Genomic DNA, 16,251 nt, shown 5'->3' on the forward strand with positions numbered 1-16,251 from the left:
TTTTGTCTCCTCTGTGTTTGCTGGTGTTAGATGCTCTGGGCGCTGTGCCACTGCCATTCAGTGCCACAGCGCAAATGCACCCTATTGTAAATTGACTGTATGAATTGGTATTCCCATAATTGGCTCATTTGATTTACTTGTTAGTCCCTAGTATAGGGCACCATGCGTGCCCAGGGCTGGTAGACCGAATGCTGCTGGTGGGCCTGCAGCGCTGATTGCGCCACCCACGGAAGCAGCTTGTAAAATGTGTCTCAGACCTGCCATTGCAGAGTCAGTGCGCAGTCCAGAACTGCCATTTTGACTGTGAAGTAAACCCACTTCCCAGTCCCTAAAACCTTCCCTTGGCATCATGTACGTCACCCCTATGTCAGGGTGCATTGTATGTGAAAGGTAGGACCTGCCTTGGTCTGTGTGGCATGTCCTGATAGTGAATTACACTCCATTTCGTTTTTCACTATTGCAAGGCTATCTGTTCCTATAATCCTAGTTGACCCAAGGAACATGTTTGGAAAGTCGAATTTAGTATGCCTGAGCTCAGAATATTAAAGTACATCTTTTAGTGAGGATTATTTTTATATTCTGTGTTTGAAAATACCACTTTTAGAAAGTAGGTATTTTCTTGCCTAAGTCTTCCAGTGTGCTCTGCTGTTATGTGTATTGGCTGTCTGGTTTTAGAGGGACAGGGCAGGCTGTGCCTGACCTAGATTGAATAGAGAGATCGGCAGTTGGCGTATCGGGAGGGGTGACCCTTTGATCTGAGCAGGGCTGTGCCTGGCAAGGTGAATAATGACTCCACCTCCCACTGTGCGACTGATGGCAGACCCCCTCTTCCTGAAAGCAGGATGCAGCCTTGTAAACAAAGTGCTCCAGGACCACACTGAAGTGGTTCTGGCTGGGTTCAGTGACTTGTGACTTTTGAGAACAAAGACTTTTGGGTATAAATATCTGTGCTAAAACCCCTACACAGTGTGTTACTTCTGGATGTCAAGACGAACCTCTGCCCGTGTAACTAGAGGGAAAGGACTTTGAAACTATCATCCATCTTGCTGAAGCAATTACCCAAGGGCCTGATTTGACATTGCCTCCTGCTTAAGTCTCAGGGACATTAGACTTCACCCATCAGCCTTCTGAATTCCTATTGAGGGGTATTCGACTCGCGGGTGAGTCTTCTGTCAAGAATTCCAGAGCCTCTGGGTCTACTGTGGGGAACGTGGGCCGAGAATCATCGCTATCACGGGCCGCTGCAGCTGAGGAGCTGTTGCCGCTGAGAGCTCGCATTTTTCTGTGCTACGAGAATCATCGCTATCGCTATTGTGGGCCGCTGCAGCTGAGGAGCTGTTGCTGATGAGAGCCCGCATTTGTCTGTGCTACGAGAATCATCGCTATCGCTCTTGTGGGCCACTGTAGCTGAGGAGCTGTTGCCGCTGAGAGCTTGCATCTGTCTGTGCTACGAGAATCATCGCTATCGCTATTGTGGGCCTCTGCAGCTGAAAAGCTGTTGCCGCTGAGAGCCCGCATCTGTCTGTGCTACAAGAATCATCGCTATCGCTATTGTGGGCCGCTGCAGCTGAGGAGCTGTGCCGCTCAGTGCCCGCACTGGTCACCGCATCGAGGATCTTTGTTATCACCTGCGTGGGCCGCCACTGAGCACTGTTGCTGCTGGGTGCCCGCCTTTAATCACCGCCCCAGGATCATCGTGAGTGCACGCTGCGAACCACTGCAGCTGGGAGCTGTGGCCGCTGCGTGTCCGCCTGTCATCATCCCGGCTTCCTCACGAAGCTGCGTGCTGTGCCCCTTTAAACCTCAGGTACATTGTGCATCACCGGGTCGCGTAGACCCCGCCCTCTAACTAAGTTCAACTCACACGCTTTTGAGTGCTTTTATTTCTTTTCAAGTGAATCTATATTTATGTGCATTGTGGCTTTTTGATCGCTTTTGAGCCTTGTGTTAAGCCTATATAAAGATATTAATTTTTCTATAGCTACTTGGGTGGTGTCCCTTTGCAGTGTCTTCACTGCGTTATTGTATATGGTCAAAAATGCTTCACATACTGCCTCTGAGATAGGCCTGTCTGCTTGTGCTACGTTACCACAGGGTTGAGCAGGGGTTATCAAAGGGTGTAGCCCCCTTACTCTGACTGAGGAAGAAGGATCCCTATTTGGAAATTGGCACCAGCCGCTGCCAACTAGAGATCCCTATTTCTAACATTGGTAGCAGCGGTGGGATCAGGACTTGAATCTATGATCCACATACAATAACTGGTGTACACTACTAGTGAGTGCAGACCTAAACGCAACCACATACGTTTTTGATTTTGTTCTATTTTTGATCGTAATTGCCAGTTATTTCTACAATGGGTAAGCCAACATCCAATGCTTCGGAGGATTTCACCTTTGAGGAAGAGAGGCTAGAAACCTACACTGCGAAACAGCTTAAGTCTTTTTGCAAGCAATTCACAGTCCCTATTGCAGGTCTCTCTAGGAAGGAGGCGTATCAGAAGGTGCTAAAGGCCTGGTTATAGGCAAGGGAGTCCCCTGGGAATGGGGGAGAGCCTGTGGATGGGGAAGAGAATGCTGGAGGGCAGTAGGATGACAAAGTGGATTTAGTGGGAGGTAAATCACTTTCCAGTCCAGGTACTAGTGTGTCCTCAAAGGGCCTGTCTCCAGAAGAGATGGAGGACAGGGAGAGAGATAGGAGGCATAGTTTGGAGATGGCCAAATTAGAAGGTCAGAAGGACCTAGAGAGTAAAAAGTAGGATATTGAGAATAACAGATTGGCATTTGAACTTGAGAAAATGAAACTGGAGCATGAGAGAGTATTGAGGGAGCTGGAGGTCAAGGCTAAGAGTTTAGAGATCTCCCCCTCTGGTGGCAGCATACCTTTAGTACCTACTGAGAGTAGAGTTTATATACCCAAGGATGTCATCAAGGATTTCCATAAGAGTGAGGGTATTGGGCAATGGTTTGCTGCCTACGAGATAGCAATGGTGTCCCACCGGGTCCCTGAGAAGGATTGGGGAGCGGGGTTGTGGGGACGTTTTGTGAGTGATGGGAGGGATACCCTGTTGGATCTGCCTGAAGAGAGCATGATGGTGTATGCCCATATGAAAGAGGCCTTGATGACGCGATATGGTTTGACCCCAGAAATGTACAGGCAGATATTTAGAACCTGTAAGAAGTTAGAGGGTACCACTTGGGTTGAATATGTGTCTTTTTTGCAGCACAATGGATCGCTGGGTAAAAGGTAGCAAAGTGGAAACTTTTGAGCAACTGTATGATTTGTTTGCGTGGGAGCATTTAGCTAGTAACTGTTTTCCAGAGCTATGCCAGCACCTTATTGATAGCAAGCTAACTAACTCTAGGAAGCTTGCTGAAGAGGCGGACCGCTGGGTGAGCACCCGGGTTCCCAAGGGTTATATGGGAGACTTCGCCAAAGGTGGGCATGGTCCCCAGCAGAGAAGTGGGGGGGACAGGGATAAACAGAGGGAGTTCTAGAGATGGCCCCACATTAATTCCCAAGGGAACCAAGGAGTGGTGACACAGTCTCCCCCGAGAAGAAGCCAGTGTCCCCGACAGGTAGGCCAGTTCATAGGGGGCCCCTTACTTGTTTTAAGTGTGGTGAAGTGGGACACCGGTATTATGATCCCCAGTGTCCCCAGAGGGACCTCAATGCACCACCCCGTGCACCAACCCTCCAGCTTGCTAGTGTAGCCCTGGGAGGGGAGGAGATGGGTGCCCAAGGTGGGTGGGATCCCGTAGAATTGACCCTTGTCTCTCTAGTAGACTTTGAGAAGGTCCCTAACCCCACGCTGCCTGATAACACTAAGAAGTACAGGCAGTGGGTGACCATCAATGGCCATAGGGTGGAGGCTCTGAGGGACCCAGGAACTAGTATGACTGCTGTCAGCTCCCGGTTGGTGTCCAAAGAGCAGGTTGTCCCCCATGCAGTCTGCCCAGTAGTGTCAGTAGACAACTCTGAGAGCCAGTGTGAGGTGGCTCAAGTTCCCTTTGAGGGTGGGGTCTCAGGAACTCTTCAAGTAGCTGTGAGGCCAGTCATGCCGGTAGACTGTCTGTTGGGCAACGATTTAGAGAACTCCCCGTGGGCTACGGCGGATAGAAAATCTCACTTGGAAATGTTGGGTCTGCCTGAGTGGGCGTGCGTGACCACTCGGTCCATAGCAGCCAGTAAGGATGTTCAGAAGGACCCGGAGCCTGAAAGTATGTCCCAGGCCCCTGTCTTAAAGAGAAGGGGTAGGGGGTGCGGGAAACCAGCCCCCATAGTTCCCAAGGTCCAGGACGGAGCAGACCTTGAGGGGAATGCCCTGGAGCCTACAGGGGAACAAGTAGCCGAACTGGGGGACCCGCCTGAGCTGACCCATTGGCAGCAGGAAGGAGGGCCCACCTGGGAGGAATTTTGTGAACAGCAGAGAACGTGCCCTTCTCTTGAGGGGCTGCGGCGACACGCTGCAACCCAGGCAGCAGGTGATCAGTCAGTGTCACATCTGATCTATTGGGAGAATGACCTCCTTTACAGCGAGCCTAAGGTTGCTGAGCCTAGGTCAGCCCGTGTGCTGGTGGTATCCCAGTGCTTCAGAGCCTTCCTACTGGGGTTGGCTCATGATGTGCCATTGGCAGGACATCTGGGGCAGACCAAGACCTTCGAGAGGCTGGTCACCCACTTTTATTGGCCCCAGATGCGCAGGAGCTCAGATGCTCACTGCAGGACATGTGAAACTTGCCAGGCAAGTGGGAAAAGTGGGGAAAGATCAAAGCCCCACTCCAGCCCTTTCCAGTTGTCAGTACCCCATTGGAGCGAGTGGGCATTGACATTGTGGGGCCTCTGGACCCCAAGACAGCCATGGGCAACAGGTTCATCCTGGTCTTGGTGGACCATGCCACCCGGTACCCTGAAGCCATCCCACTCAGGACAGTGATGGCCCCCGTGGTGGGATGTGCACTGATGGGGATTTTCTCCCGTGTGGGGTTCCCCAGAGAGGTGGTGTCTGATAGGGGTACTAACTTCATTTCCAAATATATGAAGTCTCTGTGGGAGGAGTGTGGGGTAACTTATAAGTGTACCACCCCTTACCACCACCAAGGTGATGGGCTGGTTGAGAGATTCAACCGGACCCTCAAAGAAGAGTCCATGAGGCGTAAGTGGGACATCCTCTTACCATGCCTGTTGTTCACTTACCGTGAGGTGCTACAGAAGTCCCTAGGGTTCAGCCCCTTTGAACTGCTCTATGGTCACCAGGTAAGAGGGCCTCTGAGTCAGGTCAAGGAAGGCTGGGAGCAATCTCCCAGGAAACCTCCCCAGGATGTGTTTAGTTACATGCTGGCCTTCAGGAACCAGACTCGGCGTTTCAGAAAGCTTGCTGAGGCAAATCTAGAAGCCAGCTAGGAAGAGATGAAACGTTGGCACGATCAGAATGCCACTCAGATTGAGTTTCAGGCTGGTCAAAAGGTTTGGGTCATGGCCCCAGTGGAACCCTGTGCGCTCCAAGATAAGTGGACCGGACCATTTGAGGTGGTGGAGCTTCAAGAGTCCTGTTACCTACTTGGTGGACTTGCGGTATCCCCGGAACCCCTTGCGGGTCCTGCATGTCAACTGCCTGAAGCCCCACTTTGAGAGGTCCGAAGTGGGCATGCTCCTGGCCACAGATGCTGAGATGGAGGAGGAGAGTGAGCCTCTTCCTGACCTCCTGTGTGCCAAGGAGCAAGATGGGTCAGTGGAGGGTGTGGTCCTCTCCACCACACTGACCCCTGAGCAGCAGAGTGATTGTCGCCAACTGTTGGGGCAATTCAGTGATCTGTTCTCCCTGCTGCCTAGTGTCACTGAGTGGGTTGTCCATGAAGTGGATACTGGGGACAGTCCTCCTGTTAAGCACAAGGCTTACCGAGTGACTGACCGGGTTAGGGCATACATTAAGGAGGAGGTTTCCAAAATGTTTGCTTTAGGGGTGATTGAGTCCTCCAGCAGGCCTTGGTCTAGCCCAGTGGTCTTGATACCAAAAGCTGCAGTGCCTGGTGCCACCCCAGAACTTCAGTTCTGCGTGGACTACCGAGGTCTCAATTCAGTCACGAAGACTGACGCGCACCCCATCCCCAGAGCTGATGAGCTCATAGATCGGCTAGGGGCTGCACGATACCTCAGCAGGTTTGATTTGACGTCTGGGTATTGGCAGATCGCCTTGACTGATGGGGCAAAGGAGAGGTCAGCATTCTCCACACCGGATGGGCACTACCAGTTCAGGGTGATGCTGCCCTTTGGGATGAAGAATGCCCCTGCCACCTTTCAGAGGTTGGTCAACAGGGTGTGGTTGGGCTGGAAGATTTCAGTGCCGCCTACCTGGATGACATTGCAGTGTTTAGTTCCTCATGGGAGGACCAACCTGCGCCACCTCTGGGAAGTGTTGATGGCACTGCGAAGGGCAGGCCTCACAATCAAGGCAAGTAAGTGCCAGATTGGGCAGGGTTCTGTGGTGTACTTGGGATACCAGGTTGGGAGCGACCAGGTGGTGCCCTTACAGCCCAAGATTGAAACCATCCTAGCTTGGGAACCCCCAAAGACCCAGACACAGGTGAGAGCCTTTTTAGGACTCATGGGTTATTACAGGAGGTTTGTCAAGGGGTATGGCCACATTGTTGCCCCCTTGACTGAGCTGACTTCTAAGAAGCAGCCAAAGATTGTGAACTGGACTGACACCTGTCAGGAAGCTTTTGACGCCCTGAAGACTGCCATGTGCACAGCACCTGTACTTCAGGCGCCCACATTTTCAAAATAATTTGTTGTCCAGACAGATGCTTTAGAGCATAGTGTGGGGGCTGTCCTGTCACAGATCAATGAAGAGGGCCTATACCAACCGGTAGCCTTCATTAGTAGGAGGTTACTTCCACGGGAACAGAGGTGGAGTGCAATTGAGCGTGAGGCATTTGCTGTGGTCTGGGCACTGAAGAAGCTGAGACCATACCTGTTGGGGACTCACTTCCGGGTTCAGACGGACCACAGGCCCCTCAGATGGTTGATGCAGATGAGGGGTGAGAATCCAAAGTTGTTGAGGTCGTCTATTTCGCTACAGGGTATGGACTTTACGGTGGAACACCGCCCTGGTACAGAACACGCCAATGCTGATGGTCTGTCCAGATTTTTCCGTCTTAGTGATGAGAACCCCCAAGTGGGTGGGTAGTTCTCCCCACATTTCAGCTGGTGGAGACACGTGTTAGACCTGGCACCATTGGCGTGGGTCTCCCTTCCATCTTTCGCTTTTGTCTCCTCTGTGTTTGATGCTCTGGGCGCTGTGCCACTGCCATTCAGTGCCACAGCGCAAATGCTCCCTATTGTAAATTGACTGCATGAATTGGTATTCCCATAATTGGTTCATTTGATTTACCTGTTAGTCCCTAGTATAGTGCACCGTGCGTGCCCAGGGCTGGTAGACCAAATGCTGCTGGTGGGCCTGCAGCGCTGATTGCACCACCCACAGAAGCAGCTTGTAAAATGTGTCTCAGACCTGCCATTGCAGAGTCTGTGCACAGTCCAGAACTGCCATTTTGACTGTAAAGTATAGCCATTTCCCAGTCCCTAAAACCTTCCCTTGACATCATGTAAGTCACTCCTATGGCAGGGTGCATTGTATGTGAAAGTTAGGACCTGCCTTGGTCTGTGTGGCATGTCCTGATAGTGAATTACACTCCATTTCGTTTTTCACTATTGCAAGGCTATCTGTTCCTATAATCCTAGTTGACCCAAGGAACATGTTTGGAAAGTCGAATTTAGTATGCCTGCGCTCAGAATATTAAAGTACATCTTTTAGTGAGGATTATTTTTATATTCTGTGTTTGAAAATACAACTTTTAGAAAGTAGGTATTTTCTTGCCTAAGTCTTCCAGTGTGCTCTTTGTTATGTGTATTGGCTGTCTGGTTTTGGGGGGACAGGGCAGGCTTAGCCCGACCTGGATTGAATAGAGAGATCTGCAGTTGGGGTATGGGGAGGAGTGACCCTTTGATCTGAACAGGGCTGTGCCTGGCAAGGTGAATGATGGCTCCACCTCCCACTGTGGGCCTGATGGCAGACCCCCTCTTCCTGAAAGGCAGGATGCAGGCTTGTAAACAAAGTGCTCCAGGACCACACCTAACTGGTTCTAGCTGCGTTCAGTGACTTGTGACTTTTGAGAACAAAGACTTTTTGGGTATAAATATCTGTGCTAAAACCCCTACACGGTGTGTTACTTCTGGATGTCAAGACTTTGAAACTTTCATCCATCTTGCTGAAGCAACTACCCAAGGACCTGATTTGAGCTTGCCTCCTGCTGAAGTCTCAGGGACATTAGACTTCACCCATCAGCCTTCTGAATTCCTATTGAGGGGGATTCATACTTGCAGGTGAGGCTTCTGTCGAGAATTCCAGAGCCTCTGGGTCTACCGTGGGGAACGCGGGCCTAGAATCATAGCTATCGCTATTGTGGGCTGCTGCAGCTGAGGAGCTGTTGCCGCTGAGAGCCCGCATTTGTCTGTGCTACGAGAATCATCGTTATCGCTATTGTGGGCCACTGCAGCTGAGGAGCTGTTGCCGCTGAGAGCCCGCATTTGTCTGTCCTACGAGAATCATCGCTATCGTGGGCCGCTGCAGCTGAGGAGCGGTTGCCGCTGACAGCCCGCATCTGTCTGTGCTACGAGAATCATCGGTATCGCTATTGTGGGCCTCTGCAGCTGAGGAGCTGTTGCCGCTGAGAGCCCGCATCTGCCTGTGCTACGAAAATCATCGCTATCACTATTGTGGGCCGCTGCATCTGAGAAGCTGTTGCCGCTTAGAGCCCGCATCTGTCTGTGCTACAAGAATCATCGCTATCGCTATTGTAGGCTGCTGCAGCCGAGGAGCTGTGCCACTGAGGGCCCACACTGGTCACCGCATGGAGGATCTTTGTTATCACCTGCGTGGGTCGCCGCCACCGAGCACTGTTGCTGCTGGACTTTAAACCTCAGGTACTTTGTGCATCACCGGGTCATGTAGACCCCGCCCTCGAACTAAGTTCGTTTCACACGCTTTTGAGTGCTTTTATTGCTTTTTGAGTGAATCTATATTTACATGCATTGTGGCTTCTTGATCGCTTTTGAGCCTTGTGTTAAGCCTATATAAAGATATTGATTTTTCTATAGCTACTTCTGTGCTGTCCCTTTGTAGTGTCTTCACTGCGTTATTTTGTATGGTCATAAATGCTTCACACACCGCCTCTGAGATAGGCCTGTCTGCTCGTGCTACGTTACCACAGGGTTGAGCAGTGGTTATCAAAGGGTGTAGCCCCCTTACTCTGACTTAGGAAGAAGGATCCCTATTTGGACATTGGCACCAGCCGCTGTCAACTAGAGATCCCCATTTCTAACAAAATGCAATTCCCTTTGATAACTCACATATTGATAATAAACATCCCAACCGCCCTGTCCAACGCCACAGTGACTGTGACCAGTGTCCGCTCTGTTTTCTCAATATCATCACTTTACCAAACATCAGCCATCCGACTGCATCTCAACAATTTCCCCACAGGAGTATCTGATCCTTACTTAAAGTACAGGCCAAAGGAAATATAATGTTCTCTCATAACCCCCTTGGACGTCTGTGGAGAAATGTCTGGCATGATCAAGGAGTTAGCGTCTGAGGGACAGACGACCGAGGAGTCTCCGTCGACATAAGTACGAGTGTAAAGCAAATCCCTGTCTTATTCCTTAGCAGCTTCCGAGATCTTTTCCGCTTCTTGAAGTGCATGTCGCCTTTCTTGAATTATCTGCTCCAGATTTGGGACCGCAGACAACTGCAATACCTGAGGTTTCCACAAGCGCCTGTGTCTCTTAAATGTGTTTGCAGCATCTCCACGCATGTTACCTCTTCCAGTGGGTATAGGACCCGTGAATCTCCCAGATGACTCAAGCCAGTCCCATGCATCCTGTGGTGCATCAAAGAACTGAATTTTACCATCTGTCACCACTCAATTTCACAGGAAAGTACAGTGACTATTGGATGACGAGCTTCCAAAGTTGTTGTTTCACTGCCAAAAAGAAACTTCGCGGGCGTTGCACTCCCACAGTGTAGTCCGGGAAAAACATTACCTTTCCACTTGAATGTCTTGTATCTTTCTGGCTTCCCTCAAGATTGGATCTCTATCCCGGTAGTGAAGCACACTAAAAAGAAATGGTCGGGGATTGACCCTGGGGCTGGTTTCCGAAACGGGACACAATGCGCTCCTTCTACTGAGAAGTAGGGGGAAAACGTCCCTTTCAGCATTAGATCCTTCAGCCATTATTCAGTGAATTCAACAGGCATTTGACCCTCCACTCCCTCCGGCATTCCTATTAGGCGGATGTTGTTCCTTCTAGAGTGTCCTTCTGCATCTTCTACCCTTTGATCCAGCTGCCGCGCTTCATGTTCCCCAAATTGTTTCGCAATGAGATCTGATGCTGGCTGCATTTCCATTATGGTACGTTCCACAGACGTGACCCGGTCTGTTAACTTCCTGTGGTCTGCATGTATGAGCGTAGGTTCTGTAGCAATACTGTCTATTTTGGACTCTGGAGAGAGTCTCAAACGCTCAATGGCTTGGAGAATGGCATCCGATCTATCTTCAGGTGACGGGTTCTGTGGGGACTGAAATCGCTGTTGGTCCGTCTCTGCTGCCCAAGAGGCTCGTGAGGAGGTTCTGGAATTTACTCCCCTGGAGCGCCCCATCTCAGCCTGTCACTCAGCGTCGTAGCACCGCACCTCTATCTTGTGTTTATTGTGTGGGCGCTCCGCTGTGTGGCAGCTATAAGGTTAGAGAACCACTCTTCCTGCCTGGGCGGTAGATTAGTTTATCTCGATCCTGTGCGCCAGCGGCACTCAGCAGGGCTGAACTTCAGCACGAGAGTACCATCCAACTCTAATGTCATGTAACTGGACCTTGTGTATATGCCTGTAGATCCTCCCAGCCAATGTTACATTGCAGAAGGACCTTTTCTTTGGTCGAGCCTAGAGCAGCGCGCATGCGCTGCTCTGCGAGCCTTCTTGTAAGGGGCTTCAGAAAGCTCACCACACGCTCGTGTGTGTGTTTTTGTTTTCTCACAGGCAATTGGCGTTTACGTGCATCTTTCTAAGAAAGACAGCACGCAATTGGGCAAAGGTGGGTGCATGTCCCGCCTTTGCTTCGCCCATGGCCTATTGCTTTCCGTTACCCGCACGGGCCACATCTGTTTTCAATTATCGTACACAGATGCGTGCGCGATAATGCAAAACAGATGTCTCGCTGTGGCACGCGCGTGCGCACTACTCGCGTGCTTGTTCTTTGAAGGTACATTGTTTGCCATTTCCTGCACTGCCCCACTTGGCCCTTTTGGTCACACTTAAAGCACTGCAGTCTGACTTCTGACTACCCGGGGCTCTTTTCGAGACTCTGTAGCGCCTCCAGCCACATGCTCATCACCTGACACTAGAACTGGCACTTCCTGCCAAATCATGGGCTTCTGCCGGCCACTTGTGTGCCCCAAAACACACTGATGCCTTCTCAGACATAAATATGGCACAGTCCTCTGTAGCGTCTCCAACCATATGCTCATCACCTGACAATATAACTGGCATTCCTGCCAACTCATGGGCTTCTGCCGGCCGTTCATGCGCCCCAAAACACACTGACGTCTTCTCAGACATTGATACAGCACTGGCCTCCGCACTATTCTGCAGCTGTAGCGCTGCTTCTGATTCTGCCAGCATGCGGAATTCAAATCCCTCGTTGATGCTGGAGTTTTATCTTCCAAGGCCAGCCAGCTCTCGTGCTCCTTTTGCCAGCAGACGCAGCTGGCAGCAGGTTTCCAGCTTGCAAAGTTTCGGGACACACAGTTTTTTGGGGTGTCAGTCCCCTTGTGGCTGAGCAATGTTTTCCGGGGCAGTTCAGCGACCACTTCCGGTGCAGCGGGGGTCGATTTCTTCAGTATTGGATAGCCGTGCCGCTCGTTGCAACCAATCGCAGGAGCTTAGCGGGAGGTGCAGCCAGACAGACACTCCCAACGCTGCGCCCTTGCCTATCCATCACAACAAACCCAGCTTTTCCAATTATCTCTCTGGTTGGCGATGGTTAGAGTTGGAAGCGAAGGAAAAGAAGCCTGGTGTTCTTGGGGCGGTAGGTAAACTGCAAGCTCGGGTTTCTTAAGATTGTGCGGCTAACATCAGTGTTTCCTCTAAACAAACTCAATAGAAATTAGAGCAAAATAATTTCACGGTGTCGCATTGGGCACTTAACTTTCTTATTATTTCAAAGTTGAAGATTGCACTTCAGTTTGTCAAATGTATGTTTGACGCTGTGTTCGTGAGTTCCACAATGCTGCTTGCGAGTGAAAGTATTTGGTAATGTGATACATTTGAATGTTAAAACAATTCGCGCCACTTTGTGTGCGCCTGTGACAGCAACGCCTAACCTTCACCACCCATTGTGCAGCTGCTCAAAGTTGCATTGTTGCTTCCCTGTTTATTTGTGACTGGCTCACTACATATGATCAACATTCATCCCTCTCATGCCAATTGCTCCTTTAGCAGGGATAATAGCGGTTAAGATAACCAAAAAAGGACATGTTGCTAAAAACACTACGCAAAAAGTTCTCTTCATTCGCAATGCTCATGGCTGCCACGCAGGTCCCATGTTATGTGCAGCACCTTACTCTATGCCTGCTGTTTTTAGATAGCCAAGGACATTTCGGCTTTCAGGGATATGTATTTTTATGCGGCAAAACGTAAGTAACATCCCGTGATTCTGGGCAAATCACTTAATCTCCCCGTGGCTCCAAAAAAAAATGCATTGCATAGCCAATAGGTCTCGCCTTTGGGACCGTAAAAGTGTTTAATTATCCAGGCACAATATCCTTAGTGCAACAACATCAAGTGTTGCATGGCTAAACACTTATAAGGTCCCAAAGGCGAGACCTATTGGCTATGCCAATGCTTGTTAGTTAGGTTGCTCCCTGGATCATGCCACACAAACCCAACACTCCTCGAGGCCCTGACATATAGCTCAGCCGTCCCATAAAGCAACAGCGAATACAAGCAGAAGGGGTGAAGTATATATACCCATTCCCAGGTGGCCAGGGCCTGCAGTACTTCCCTAAGGGCATCTGTTATCTACAGTTGAGCCTCAGCACTGATGCTATACCGGTGTGCAAGTCTCCTCTCCGCGGTGGTTAGCTTTTAAATTTTATTAACACCCTTCACTTCAGGTTCTGCTTCCCGCCTACACAATTCCCAGGACCTGCTCCACTGTGCACTTCCCGCTGTGCTTTATCCCCCACCGCCTGTGTGATTCCCGCACTCACCGCTCCTCTGTCCGTGGGGGGAAAAAGGGAAATATTCGGGCTGATTCAATGTCCCGGGTGCCCTTCCGGCCTATAGTACTCAGGCCCCGGGGCCGCCCTACCGCCACCGGGCACGTCGCTCGGCTGCCCGTCAACCTCACCTCAGCTCCCGCGGTGCTGCGCAGATTAAGCCGACACAATTCCTCTCTCCATTGCTCTGCCGAGAAGGCTTGCCACTCCGTTCCAAGAGCCTGATTGTGTCCCATCGGGCCTACTAGCGCAGCCTCCACGGCCCACGCGGTCCGTGGCCTGGACTCGATCACCAAGCAGAGTCAGCCGGTCTGTCCAATACCCCCGATTTGGTTTTACCGGGGCACCAGCACATTCGGTTCGACTCAGGATGCATCAGAGGTATGTCCGGCAGTAAGATGGTGATCGATGTGGGATATAACTGGCAGATAATCTGGGTGCACAGCGGAGCGAGATTAAGTGCCCGCCATCTTTCTCGTGCAAGCCACGCCCCCCCTCCCCCTGCCTTTATAATACTCGCAAGGCATTTATCAGAACTCCTGGTAGAGTTCATCCTCTGGGACATGTACATGAAATTAGCAAGAAACACAACCAGTTCACAGCATGGGCGTCCGCAGGGGGGGCAAGGAGGGGCATTTGCAACCCCCACCCCCCCCGGAGCACCTCCCCCCTGCGGACGCCCATGCTTAGTGTCTGTCAGTCACTGCCTTAGTTTGCTGCTCATCTTTTTATTCCCTCTCAGGTGTGTATTGATGGGAGATTTATATATTTATAGTGTTCTGGCTTGTGGTGCTTGCATCAGGAATTGCCTTTTGTTTAAGGTGTAAGTTGTACTTCCAGGTTTCGGTGGCAGTCGTCTGTCTCTGTCCTTTGCTGTTTTCATGACACTGCTGGTTTCTCCGGTGGCTGCTGTTTGTTCGCGATGGGTCTGGTTCATGGCTCTAGTGAAAGGCGTCCTTCGGCTGCTTTGTTGTGCTCAGAAGTGTGCGTTTCTTCATTTTACAACACCAGGCTTCCCGTGGAGCGTCTGCCTCTTGCTCTGGAGTTGTTTTTGTCCTCAGGCTGCTCCCCGCCCCTTCGCACCTCTCTGAGAGTCAGTGCCCCCTTTGACCCTCTACCTGCCGCCCACCCCCTCCCCGCCTCTTCTCCCGGTTCACACCTTGGTGCTTTCACACTTAGCGTCGCCTCCAGCTTGCATTTTCAGAGAGGGCCCCGGGCTCCCTATCACCGACATGAGGAGGAGGAAGAGAGAGGGGGGGACAGAGGAAGACTTGCTGTAGTCGGGGATGACGGAAACGGTGGGGGATGAGAGTGAACGAAGAGGGGGGGAGAGAAAGAGAGAGAGAAACAGTGGGGAAAGAGAGACCGAGAAATAGGGAGGAAGGAAGATGAGAGAGCAAGTGGAGGTGGGGTGAGGGGGACCTGGGTGAGGGAGAGCAGCTTCAGAGAAGTGAGACCTGTGTCCTAACTCCGCCAGTGAAGACAGTGGGTCCAAAGGAGAAAGAACCAGGCCAGACATAGTAGGTCCAGGCAGTGTGGAACGGAGGCAGGCTCGGTGGGTCTGGAAGAGGGACAGGGCTGGCAGAACAGTTCCAGAGAAGGGCGAGCAGAACCGGACCAGGGCGAGCAGATCCGGACCAGCAGATCCTCCTGAGCAGGGAGACGGCACGATACACAATCAGAATGTAGTGTTCAGCTTTTGGGGTGCCGGGGGTAACTTTAGGGTTCAGGGTGGGCATGGGTTTTGGGGTACCGGGGGGGTAATTTTCGGGTTCAGGGAAGATATGGATTTTGGGGTGCAAGGGGGGGAAATTTTAGGGTTCAGGGCGGGTATGGGTTTTGGGGTGCCAGGGGGACAATTTTAGGGGTCAGGGCGGGTATGGGTTTTGGGGTGCCAGGGGGGTAATTTTAGGGTTCAGGGTGGGTATGGGTTTTGGGGTGCCAGGGGGACAATTTTAGGGGTCAGGGCGGGTATGGGTTATGGGTGCCAGGGGGGTAATTTTAGGGGTCATGGGCGGGTATGAGTTTTGGGGGAGGCAGGGGTAATTTTGGGGTTCAGGGTGGGTATGGGTTTTGGGGTGCTAGGGGGTAATTATAGGGTTCAGGGTGTGTATGGGTTTTGGGGTGCCAGGGGCGTAATTTTAGGGTTCAGGGCGGGTATGAGTTTTGGGGGGGCAGGGGTGATTTTAGGGTTCAGGGTGGGTATGGATTTTGGGGTGCTAGGAGGTAATTTTAGGGACCAGGGCGGGTATGGATTTTAGGGTGCCACAAAAGAAAAAGATGGCTGTGGCACAACAACCCTATGGTGTATGAGATCATATGCGGCCTGCTTCCTGCTCCACATGGCTCCTCCTGCACCCCAGTGTTTCTTGTGCCCCACCTGGCACACATCATGTCGGAGGATGGTGATGACGTTAACATTTTGCCGCCCCCCCCCCCCCCCGAAACATTTCTGCGTACGCCCATGGTTCACAGTACATTAAAGTAATTAACCACCACACTGACAACTAGCCTTTGACCTCCATTCTTTATCTGCTACTGTAGTGTGCATATGAGTTCTAATCAAAAGTAGGGTATGTCTACTGAAATATTATATGTAAGGCTCACTTACAACAGTCACTTTCACTTGCTGAAATACCATGTTTTCAAAAATTGTTTTTGTTTTCATCATTCCACTCTACTAAAGATTGAATGACGTGGCTCTCAGTTTAGGCACTTTTATACAAAATGTTATTGTGCTGTTTATGTCCTTGCAAGTTAGTGGTGTAATGTTGAAGAATGTCGAAGAGCGACAGACGTGTCAGATTTTCTTTTTGTATTTAATTCTGAATATGTTCTTTTTCCTTTCTCTCAGTCTTTGAAAGGACAAACGTCAAAAAGTCCCCTCTGTATTGGACATTTGAGCAAAGTATATCTTTT

At 50.9% G+C, this 16,251-nt stretch overlaps 1 protein-coding gene across 1 annotated transcript in view; it reads left to right on the top strand.

The window, feature by feature from the left end:
* The window catches only part of DGKE (diacylglycerol kinase epsilon), a 151,940-nt gene that overhangs the window by 16,997 nt on the left and 118,692 nt on the right, over positions 1 to 16,251 (top strand). The window lies entirely within an intron of this gene.

Source organism: Triturus cristatus, chromosome 7, assembly GCF_964204655.1.
Source record: "Triturus cristatus chromosome 7, aTriCri1.1, whole genome shotgun sequence".
NCBI classification, from domain to species: domain Eukaryota; kingdom Metazoa; phylum Chordata; class Amphibia; order Caudata; family Salamandridae; genus Triturus; species Triturus cristatus.